This window comes from Apteryx mantelli, chromosome 23 (genome assembly GCF_036417845.1).
Source record: "Apteryx mantelli isolate bAptMan1 chromosome 23, bAptMan1.hap1, whole genome shotgun sequence".
NCBI classification, from domain to species: Eukaryota; Metazoa; Chordata; class Aves; order Apterygiformes; family Apterygidae; genus Apteryx; species Apteryx mantelli.
In genome coordinates, this window is record NC_090000.1 from 3,271,941 (window position 1) to 3,282,929 (window position 10,989).

General features: G+C 60.3%; 1 long non-coding RNA gene across 1 annotated transcript; it reads right to left on the reverse strand.

Moving 5' to 3' along the window:
* Window positions 1–262: 262 nt before the first annotated feature.
* On the reverse strand, window positions 263–7,786 carry LOC136994049 (uncharacterized). The gene is made up of 5 exons (XR_010886275.1): window positions 6,916–7,786; window positions 4,638–6,571; window positions 2,359–4,292; window positions 1,929–2,014; window positions 263–1,561 (listed from the first exon to the last, which is right to left on the reverse strand). It is a non-coding gene; the product is annotated as an uncharacterized lncRNA (long non-coding RNA).
* Window positions 7,787–10,989: the final 3,203 nt, after the last annotated feature.

Below are 10,989 nucleotides of genomic sequence, written 5' to 3' on the forward strand. Positions count from 1 at the left end.
CACCATTTTATTTCTTTTTTCTTTCTGCTTTACATAGAGACAGGACAGCGAAAGCACCATTTAATTTCCTCTTTTTTTTCCCTGCTTTACACATACATGGGACAGTGAAAAAACATTTTATTTCTTTTTCTTTTCTGGTTTACACACACTCTGGACCGTGAAAACAACCTTCTTCCTTTTTTTCTGGTGTTATACAAAACAGGACAGAGGAAAATACCATTTTATTTCATTTCTTCTATTGAGGCACAGACAGGACAGAGAATTTGTGAATGTAAAGGCTTTATTTTTTAAAAACTACAGCAGGAGTTGAGACATTGCCATAAAACCCTCCAAGGTTCCCAAAAAGCAGCTGTTTCACCACAAAGTTTACAGGTGTGGTGCATTTTGGGGGGCTTAGCTCAGACAAGCTCCAGAGTCTTCCTGAACTTTAGTTACATTAACATGACATGATAACAATAAGGTATGTTAGGTTGATAATTTACAATACCATCTCTTGAAAGGACCTTTGTGTTGAATTTGGGAAAAAAACCCAAAGCGGGACTTTTACCCCAGTCGACTCTGGGCAGAGAAGAGCACATGAGCTGTTTAACAGAAGTTTTAGCTCCATTTTCTGCAATTGTTACGCTGGCTCCTGAAGGCGGAGAGGCGTAAGCCGGCAGCTCGGCGCTGGAGCGCCGGCACCGCTTTGGCACCGCCAGGGCCCTCTTCAGCCCCGCGAGGCCCAGGGGCAGGGCGGAAAGAGCCAGGGAGGGGGCGTGGGGCCGGGCTGCTTTCAAAACCCAACTCAGACCAACTCTGCACCCCTGTCCAATTGCACCGCACAGGCGACCTCCCCTCTGCCCCCTACTCTGCTACAGCTCTCGCATTTTCATCCCTTCACGCTAAACACCGCGTCCTGCTGCCGATGCTACAGGCTACCGACAACCCAAATTAAATCCTCCTACAGCACTGCAGTATCACCGTACTCCTACCACAACAGCTCCACAGCACCCCTGCAGTGCCACCGCACTCCTACCACAACAGCTCTACAACAACCCTGCAGTGCCACCACACTCCTACCTGGAAGCTGCCACACAGTCGCTGAGGTCTGCCCCTTGCAACCACCGAGGACAAGCACACACTAGCCTCGCAACAGCAAAACCTCCAACAGCCGGGGCAAAGTGAAGACCGCCTGTGCAGTGCAATTTTCCTGGCACGAGTTAAAGCAAAGTTGGGTGTGAAAGGTGCCCAGGGTGTAACCTACAGTATGATAAAGCATTTTATCCAGGAACTGGGAAGAGGGCAGATCCAGAAGCTGCTCCAGGACAAGAGGAGACTGCTCCTCTGGATGCTGAGGTCCTCCTGCCACCTCCTCCGTGCACAGGCTGAAAGTATTCAGCAAGTACCTGCCCCAAGTAACAAGAATACCACCCTGACATTGCCAGAGACGCTCTTACGTGACCACAGCCCTGCTTCCAGGGAGTGCCTTATTCCTCCCTCCTCTTCCGTCTTCCTCCTCTTCTCTTCGTGCTCCCTCTTGACTCGCAGCTCCTCACGACTCCTCTTCTTTCTTCTCTGGAAGCTGGTCGAAAGCAAACCAGACACGCGCTCAGGACACAGAAGGACCAGCTCTGCCTGCCTGCCTGCCTGCAGGACAGAGGCACAGGGGGGAGCTCTCCACAGCTCCACCCAACAGGGCCCTCCCTCACCCTGACACCCAACACTACCCCTACCCCCCCTACCTCCCCCCCCCCCCCCCAGCTAAAACATCACAGATGAGCTCCTCTCGCCAAAGCCGCACTTGCGTGGCCACACTGCCCCGAGGCAGCAGCTCCTCCCAAACGCCCAGGAAGTCGCCCAGCGCAAAGTGAGCAAGGGCACCAAGGGGACAGGGAGCCTCTTACGTGACTACAGCCCTGCTTCCACGGCAGTCCTTTTGCCTACAGTACCTTTCTCTTCCGTCTTCCTCCTCTTCTCTTCGTGCTCCCTCTTGACTCGCAGTTCCTCACGACTCCTCTTCTTTCTTCTCTGGAAGCTGGTGGAAAGCAAACCAGACACGCGCTCAGGACACAGAAGGACCAGCTCTGCCTGCCTGCCTGCCTGCAGGACAGAGGCACAGGGGGGAGCTCTCCACAGCTCCACCCAACAGGGCCCTCCCTCACCCTGACACCCAACACTACCCCTACCCCCCTACCCCCTACCCCCCCCAGCTAAAACATCACAGATGAGCTCCTCTCGCCAAAGCCACGCTCGCTTGGCCACTCGCCGCACTGCCCTGAGCTCCCAGCTCCTCCCAAACGCCCGGGACGACCCTCCCTTCAGGAAGGTGCTGCGCGCAAGCCCCCAAGCCCTCCCGGGGGAAACCCCGGCTAAACTCACCAGCAGCCGCTGCCCCCTCGACGGCCTCCAGCGGTCTTGATTGAAGCTGCCGCTGGGGTCAGAGGCGGGCACCCTGGGCAAATGGAGCTGGGCATGGAGAGCAGCGGCCCAGGACGCTTCACCCCTGCTTACAGGGGGCTGGGGCCACTGCCGGAACTGCTTAAGGCCAGGGGCCCCAGGGCACCAGCCACTCCCCGAGTTACGGGGCGGCCCGGGGCCCCGCGGCAAAGGGAGGCTCCTTTTCTCCCATTCAGGGGCACTCTGACCTGCGCCCCGCTAAGCGGGTGCTCACCCCAAACCAGCTGCCACCTGAGCACAAAGGCTCCAGACCCGGGCCCCGATTACAGGGAGGTCCACGACACCCCGGCGGACAGAGAGCTCAGCCTTCCCCCACAGCCACAGGAATGACTCGCAGCAGCCAGGCAGCGGAGCACGCTGGCAAAGGCGGGGGCCGCCACCCTAGCCCTGACTACAGGGAGGGACGCCCTGCCCCACACAGCCCGGCCCCACGCCTCCGAAAGGCAGGGGCCCCAGACACCCGCCTCCTTACAGGCGGTCGCTCCAGCACCTCCCGCAGAGCGCGGGGGACGCGCACAGCCCTGCTTACAGGGCGCTCCCCGCAACGCTCAGCACTAGCCACGAGCCCCACGGAGCAGGAGCCTCTGACCTACGCCCCGGTTACGGGCTGGCCATCCTGGCTGCAGCACAACACCACGTCTTCAGGAGCCCGGGGGGCACCTCAAGCCCAGCTGCGGCGAGGTCGCCCCCAGAAAAAGCAGCCCCGGAGGCCGCACAGCGCCCTGCGGCACGACGCTTCCTCAACCTGGCCCCTTTAGCGGGCCGGGGAGGGGTCATTCCTGGTGGCTGGCTAAAGCAGCAGGCCGCAGGAGGGCAGGCCCCTCCGCCCTGCTTACAGGGGGGCCAAGCTGCTCCTGGGGACAAAGGGCTCCACAGCTCGTGACGCACACCCTCGCTACAGGGCCGTCACGCTGGCCACGTAGCCAGCAGGACAGGCAGCCACGCGGGCAGAGACCTGGGCCCCGACTACAGGCACGTCCCATTGCCCACACCGTTACCGAGTGGCTTGGCTCTGCCCGTGGAAGGAAGGGGCAAGCCCGAGCTCTCCCCCTCCTCAAATCTGGGCCTGAGAGAGGACCCCTCTGTTGCTGCACAGAGCTCTTCTTTCAGTCCTGGGAAGCTGAAGCTAATACGCTGCAGCGCTTTTTACAGAGGCCTAAAGGACAAGCTCGCTCACGGGTTCACTCACTCCGACGAGGACAAGACACAAGGACAAAGACAAGAGGAAGGAGACACGGACAACAGACAGGGACAAACATGACTTTCCAGGAGAGAAAGCGAGCCCAGGGCAGCCAGTGCCAGGGGACCAATCCGTACCCAGGAGCGGGAGGAGAGCCTCAGGCCTGCCCCCGCGCTGCATGGAGGCCAGAGCCCTCAACATGCCAAGGGGCTTCACGTGTTGCCAAAGGGCAAATGCTGTGACACACCCCGAGTACAGGGGGTCACGCTGGCCAGGCTGCCAGCGGGCGGAAAGCCGCGGGGGGCAAAGAGCCCTGCCCTGCTTACAGGGCGGGCACGGGGTCCGGTGAGCTCCCTCTCCCCCTCAGGTGCGGAGAAAGGGACTCGCACCCTCCTTACAGGGTTGTCCCTCTCTCCAGGCAGCCAAGGAGCAACACGGCAAAAGGCCAACTAAAGCAAAGACCCGAGCCCTGCTTACAGGGAGGTCGCCCAGCGCAAAGTGAGCAAGGGCACCACGGTGCCAGCCATGCTCTTACGTGACCGCTGCCCTGCTTCCAGGGTGGTCCCTTTGCCCAGAGTGCCTTTCTCCTCCCTCCTCTTCCGTCTTCCTCCTCTTCTCTTCGTGCTCCCTCTTGACTCGCAGTTCCTCACGACTCCTCTTCTTTCTTCCCCGGGAGCTGGTCGAAAGCAAACCAGACACGCGCTCAGGACACAGAAGGACCAGCTCTGCCTGCCTGCCTGCCTGCAGGACAGAGGCACAGGGGGGAGCTCTCCACAGCTCCACCCAACAGGGCCCTCCCTCACCCTGACACCCAACACTACCCCTACCCCCCTACCCCCTACCCCCCCCCAGCTAAAACATCACAGATGAGCTCCTCTCGCCAAAGCCACGCTCGCTTGGCCACTCGCCGCACTGCCCTGAGCTCCCAGCTCCTCCCAAACGCCCGGGACGACCCTCCCTTCAGGAAGGTGCTGCGCGCAAGCCCCCAAGCCCTCCCGGGGGAAACCCCGGCTAAACTCACCAGCAGCCGCTGCCCCCTCGACGGCCTCCAGCGGTCTTGATTGAAGCTGCCGCTGGGGTCAGAGGCGGGCACCCTGGGCAAATGGAGCTGGGCATGGAGAGCAGCGGCCCAGGACGCTTCACCCCTGCTTACAGGGGGCTGGGGCCACTGCCGGAACTGCTTAAGGCCAGGGGCCCCAGGGCACCAGCCACTCCCCGAGTTACGGGGCGGCCCGGGGCCCCGCGGCAAAGGGAGGCTCCTTTTCTCCCATTCAGGGGCACTCTGACCTGCGCCCCGCTAAGCGGGTGCTCGCCCCAAACCAGCTGCCACCTGAGCACAAAGGCTCCAGACCCGGGCCCCGATTACAGGGAGGTCCACGACACCCCGGCGGACAGAGAGCTCAGCCTTCCCCCACAGCCACAGGAATGACTCGCAGCAGCCAGGCAGCGGAGCACGCTGGCAAAGGCGGGGGCCGCCACCCTAGCCCTGACTACAGGGAGGGACGCCCTGCCCCACACAGCCCGGCCCCACGCCTCCGAAAGGCAGGGGCCCCAGACACCCGCCTCCTTACAGGCGGTCGCTCCAGCACCTCCCGCAGAGCGCGGGGGACGCGCACAGCCCTGCTTACAGGGCGCTCCCCGCAACGCTCAGCACTAGCCACGAGCCCCACGGAGCAGGAGCCTCTGACCTACGCCCCGGTTACGGGCTGGCCATCCTGGCTGCAGCACAACACCACGTCTTCAGGAGCCCGGGGGGCACCTCAAGCCCAGCTGCGGCGAGGTCGCCCCCAGAAAAAGCAGCCCCGGAGGCCGCACAGCGCCCTGCGGCACGACGCTTCCTCAACCTGGCCCCTTTAGCGGGCCGGGGAGGGGTCATTCCTGGTGGCTGGCTAAAGCAGCAGGCCGCAGGAGGGCAGGCCCCTCCGCCCTGCTTACAGGGGGGCCAAGCTGCTCCTGGGGACAAAGGGCTCCACAGCTCGTGACGCACACCCTCGCTACAGGGCCGTCACGCTGGCCACGTAGCCAGCAGGACAGGCAGCCACGCGGGCAGAGACCTGGGCCCCGACTACAGGCACGTCCCATTGCCCACACCGTTACCGAGTGGCTTGGCTCTGCCCGTGGAAGGAAGGGGCAAGCCCGAGCTCTCCCCCTCCTCAAATCTGGGCCTGAGAGAGGACCCCTCTGTTGCTGCACAGAGCTCTTCTTTCAGTCCTGGGAAGCTGAAGCTAATACGCTGCAGCGCTTTTTACAGAGGCCTAAAGGACAAGCTCGCTCACGGGTTCACTCACTCCGACGAGGACAAGACACAAGGACAAAGACAAGAGGAAGGAGACACGGACAACAGACAGGGACAAACATGACTTTCCAGGAGAGAAAGCGAGCCCAGGGCAGCCAGTGCCAGGGGACCAATCCGTACCCAGGAGCGGGAGGAGAGCCTCAGGCCTGCCCCCGCGCTGCATGGAGGCCAGAGCCCTCAACATGCCAAGGGGCTTCACGTGTTGCCAAAGGGCAAATGCTGTGACACACCCCGAGTACAGGGGGTCACGCTGGCCAGGCTGCCAGCGGGCGGAAAGCCGCGGGGGGCAAAGAGCCCTGCCCTGCTTACAGGGCGGGCACGGGGTCCGGTGAGCTCCCTCTCCCCCTCAGGTGCGGAGAAAGGGACTCGCACCCTCCTTACAGGGTTGTCCCTCTCTCCAGGCAGCCAAGGAGCAACACGGCAAAAGGCCAACTAAAGCAAAGACCCGAGCCCTGCTTACAGGGAGGTCGCCCAGCGCAAAGTGAGCAAGGGCACCACGGTGCCAGCCATGCTCTTACGTGACCGCTGCCCTGCTTCCAGGGTGGTCCCTTTGCCCAGAGTGCCTTTCTCCTCCCTCCTCTTCCGTCTTCCTCCTCTTCTCTTCGTGCTCCCTCTTGACTCGCAGTTCCTCACGACTCCTCTTCTTTCTTCCCCGGGAGCTGGTCGAAAGCAAACCAGACACGCGCTCAGGACACAGAAGGACCAGCTCTGCCTGCCTGCCTGCCTGCAGGACAGAGGCACAGGGGGGAGCTCTCCACAGCTCCACCCAACAGGGCCCTCCCTCACCCTGACACCCAACACTACCCCTACCCCCCTACCCCCTACCCCCCCCAGCTAAAACATCACAGATGAGCTCCTCTCGCCAAAGCCACGCTCGCTTGGCCACTCGCCGCACTGCCCTGAGCTCCCAGCTCCTCCCAAACGCCCGGGACGACCCTCCCTTCAGGAAGGTGCTGCGCGCAAGCCCCCAAGCCCTCCCGGGGGAAACCCCGGCTAAACTCACCAGCAGCCGCTGCCCCCTCGACGGCCTCCAGCGGTCTTGATTGAAGCTGCCGCTGGGGTCAGAGGCGGGCACCCTGGGCAAATGGAGCTGGGCATGGAGAGCAGCGGCCCAGGACGCTTCACCCCTGCTTACAGGGGGCTGGGGCCACTGCCGGAACTGCTTAAGGCCAGGGGCCCCAGGGCACCAGCCACTCCCCGAGTTACGGGGCGGCCCGGGGCCCCGCGGCAAAGGGAGGCTCCTTTTCTCCCATTCAGGGGCACTCTGACCTGCGCCCCGCTAAGCGGGTGCTCGCCCCAAACCAGCTGCCACCTGAGCACAAAGGCTCCAGACCCGGGCCCCGATTACAGGGAGGTCCACGACACCCCGGCGGACAGAGAGCTCAGCCTTCCCCCACAGCCACAGGAATGACTCGCAGCAGCCAGGCAGCGGAGCACGCTGGCAAAGGCGGGGGCCGCCACCCTAGCCCTGACTACAGGGAGGGACGCCCTGCCCCACACAGCCCGGCCCCACGCCTCCGAAAGGCAGGGGCCCCAGACACCCGCCTCCTTACAGGCGGTCGCTCCAGCACCTCCCGCAGAGCGCGGGGGACGCGCACAGCCCTGCTTACAGGGCGCTCCCCGCAACGCTCAGCACTAGCCACGAGCCCCACGGAGCAGGAGCCTCTGACCTACGCCCCGGTTACGGGCTGGCCATCCTGGCTGCAGCACAACACCACGTCTTCAGGAGCCCGGGGGGCACCTCAAGCCCAGCTGCGGCGAGGTCGCCCCCAGAAAAAGCAGCCCCGGAGGCCGCACAGCGCCCTGCGGCACGACGCTTCCTCAACCTGGCCCCTTTAGCGGGCCGGGGAGGGGTCATTCCTGGTGGCTGGCTAAAGCAGCAGGCTGCAGGAGGGCAGGCCCCTCCGCCCTGCTTACAGGGGGGCCAAGCTGCTCCTGGGGACAAAGGGCTCCACAGCTCGTGACGCACACCCTCGCTACAGGGCCGTCACGCTGGCCACGTAGCCAGCAGGACAGGCAGCCACGCGGGCAGAGACCTGGGCCCCGACTACAGGCACGTCCCATTGCCCACACCGTTACCGAGTGGCTTGGCTCTGCCCGTGGAAGGAAGGGGCAAGCCCGAGCTCTCCCCCTCCTCAAATCTGGGCCTGAGAGAGGACCCCTCTGTTGCTGCACAGAGCTCTTCTTTCAGTCCTGGGAAGCTGAAGCTAATACGCTGCAGCGCTTTTTACAGAGGCCTAAAGGACAAGCTCGCTCACGGGTTCACTCACTCCGACGAGGACAAGACACAAGGACAAAGACAAGAGGAAGGAGACACGGACAACAGACAGGGACAAACATGACTTTCCAGGAGAGAAAGCGAGCCCAGGGCAGCCAGTGCCAGGGGACCAATCCGTACCCAGGAGCGGGAGGAGAGCCTCAGGCCTGCCCCCGCGCTGCATGGAGGCCAGAGCCCTCAACATGCCAAGGGGCTTCACGTGTTGCCAAAGGGCAAATGCTGTGACACACCCCGAGTACAGGGGGTCACGCTGGCCAGGCTGCCAGCGGGCGGAAAGCCGCGGGGGGCAAAGAGCCCTGCCCTGCTTACAGGGCGGGCACGGGGTCCGGTGAGCTCCCTCTCCCCCTCAGGTGCGGAGAAAGGGACTCGCACCCTCCTTACAGGGTTGTCCCTCTCTCCAGGCAGCCAAGGAGCAACACGGCAAAAGGCCAACTAAAGCAAAGACCCGAGCCCTGCTTACAGGGAGGTCGCCCAGCGCAAAGTGAGCAAGGGCACCACGGTGCCAGCCATGCTCTTACGTGACCGCTGCCCTGCTTCCAGGGTGGTCCCTTTGCCCAGAGTGCCTTTCTCCTCCCTCCTCTTCCGTCTTCCTCCTCTTCTCTTCGTGCTCCCTCTTGACTCGCAGTTCCTCACGACTCCTCTTCTTTCTTCTCTGGAAGCTGGTCGAAAGCAAACCAGACACACGCTCAGGACACAGAAGGGCCAGCACCAAACCCCTACACTCAGGGAAGCACGGACTCTTCGAGCACCACTCCTGCAGCCAGCGCTGCATCCTCCCTGCATCTCGCAACAGGGATGAATGTGCTGCTGCCACCTCCGCCTCTTCCTTCTTCCCCACCATGTCTCCCTTACAGCAGGAAACCCCTGGCTAAACTCACCAGCATCTGCTGCTCCTCTGCCTTCCTCCAGCAGAAAAGGTGTCCATGAAGTTTCACTGAAGCTCCGGCTGCAGAGCTCTAAATAAAGGAAAACACCATGACTCAGCTTTTAAAATATATCCATTGCTATGAAGATGCTTTCTATTTCTCCCACCACTTGGAAATCCTGCTCCATGACCCTCCCTTCATCCCTATGGCATCTTAGTACCAGGAGCAAAAAAGCACCACAGAAACCAAGACCTGATGAAAGCTGCATCCTTTCTGCTATATCTAAAATCTTGAAACATCATATTGTCCCTCATGGGATACCATGTTTCTTCTCTTCTCTTTCCACCCCAATGACCTCAGCTTTTCCCTTCAGAGATACCATAGACTTTCCTGCTTAAACATTTGTGCTGTCCTCAAGCAACCTCAACTTCACCATGACTCCCTCACACCTCCTGACATACCTACGCACTGCCAAGACCTCTGATGCTTGCTCAGAGGTACCTCGGTCTTTTCCCTCTAAAATCATGTCACTGTCCCCTCGGATGTACCTCAGTGAGTCCCACCAGAATGTTGCCACAGTCTCCCCCAAAGTACCTCCCTCAGATTTTGCACTCCAAAATGCTCGCCCTGTCCCCTCGGTGGTACCTCAACTTCTCCCTCCAAAATGCCTGCCATCTTGCCTCCAAGGTACCTCAACTTTTCCCTCAAAAACACCGGCTCTGTCCCTTCCAGCTACCTCAGCCTTGCCCTGCAAAAGGGCTCACTGCCCCCTCTGAGGTACTATAGCTTTCACCACCAAAATGCCAGCCCGATTCCCTCTGAAGCACCTTGACCTTTCCCTCCAAAATGGCCACCCTGTCCCCTAAAAAAAGCTACCCCAGGTTTCCCGCCAAAACCGTCACCTTGTTTTCTCTGAAGTACCTCCACTTTTGCCTCCAAAATGCCTGCCCTCTCTCCTCTAATTAGCTCAGCTTTTCCCTTCAATATGCTTGTCCTGTCCTCTCCTCTCAGCTACCTCAAACTTTCCTTCAAAATAAACTGGCTCTGTCCCTTCTCAGCAACCTCAGGCTTTCCCGCCAAAAACCTCGCCCTCTCCCCTCAGAAGTGATCTCAATTTTCCCTACAAAATGGCTGCCCTGTCCCATCTGAGATACCTCCGCCTTACCCTCCAAAATGCCCAACCTTTCCCCTCTCATCTCAGATTTTCCTCCAAAATGCCTGCCCTCTCCCCTCTGACCTACCCCAGCTTTTCCCTACAAAACACTCCCCTCCCCATCTCAATCTCACCTCACCTTTCCTACCAAAAAGTTCATCCTGTTCCCTCTACGTTATCTCACTATCGCCCCCCCAAAATCCTTGCCATGTTCCCTCAATGTTCCCACAGCTTTTCCCTCAAAAATTCTGGCTCTGTCCCCCTCACAGGTACCTCAGCTTTTCCCGCCAAAAACCTCGCCCTCTCTCCTCTCAATTTTACCTCAGAGTTTCCCTCAAAAATGCCTGCCCTCTCCCCTCTGACCTTCCCCAGCTTTTCCCTACAAAACACTCCCCTCCCCATCTCAATCTTACCTCAGCTTTCCCTCCAAAATGATCATTCCGTTCCCTCTATATTTTCTATCTCCCCCCAAAATACCAGTCATGTTCCCTCGAAGATACCTCAGCTTTCCCCACAAAAAAAACTCACCCTCTCCCCTCTAAAGTTACCTCAGATTTTCCTATCCAAAATGCTCCTCCTGTTCCCTCACAGGTACCTCAGCTTTTCCCGCCAAAAACCTCGCCCTCTCTCCTCTCAATTTTACCTCAGAGTTTACCTCAGAAATGCCTGCCCCCTCCACTCTGACCTACACCAGCTTTTCCCTACAAAACACTCACCACCCCATCTCAATCTCACCTCAGCTTTCCCTCCAAAAAGTTCATCCTGTTCCCTCTACGTTAT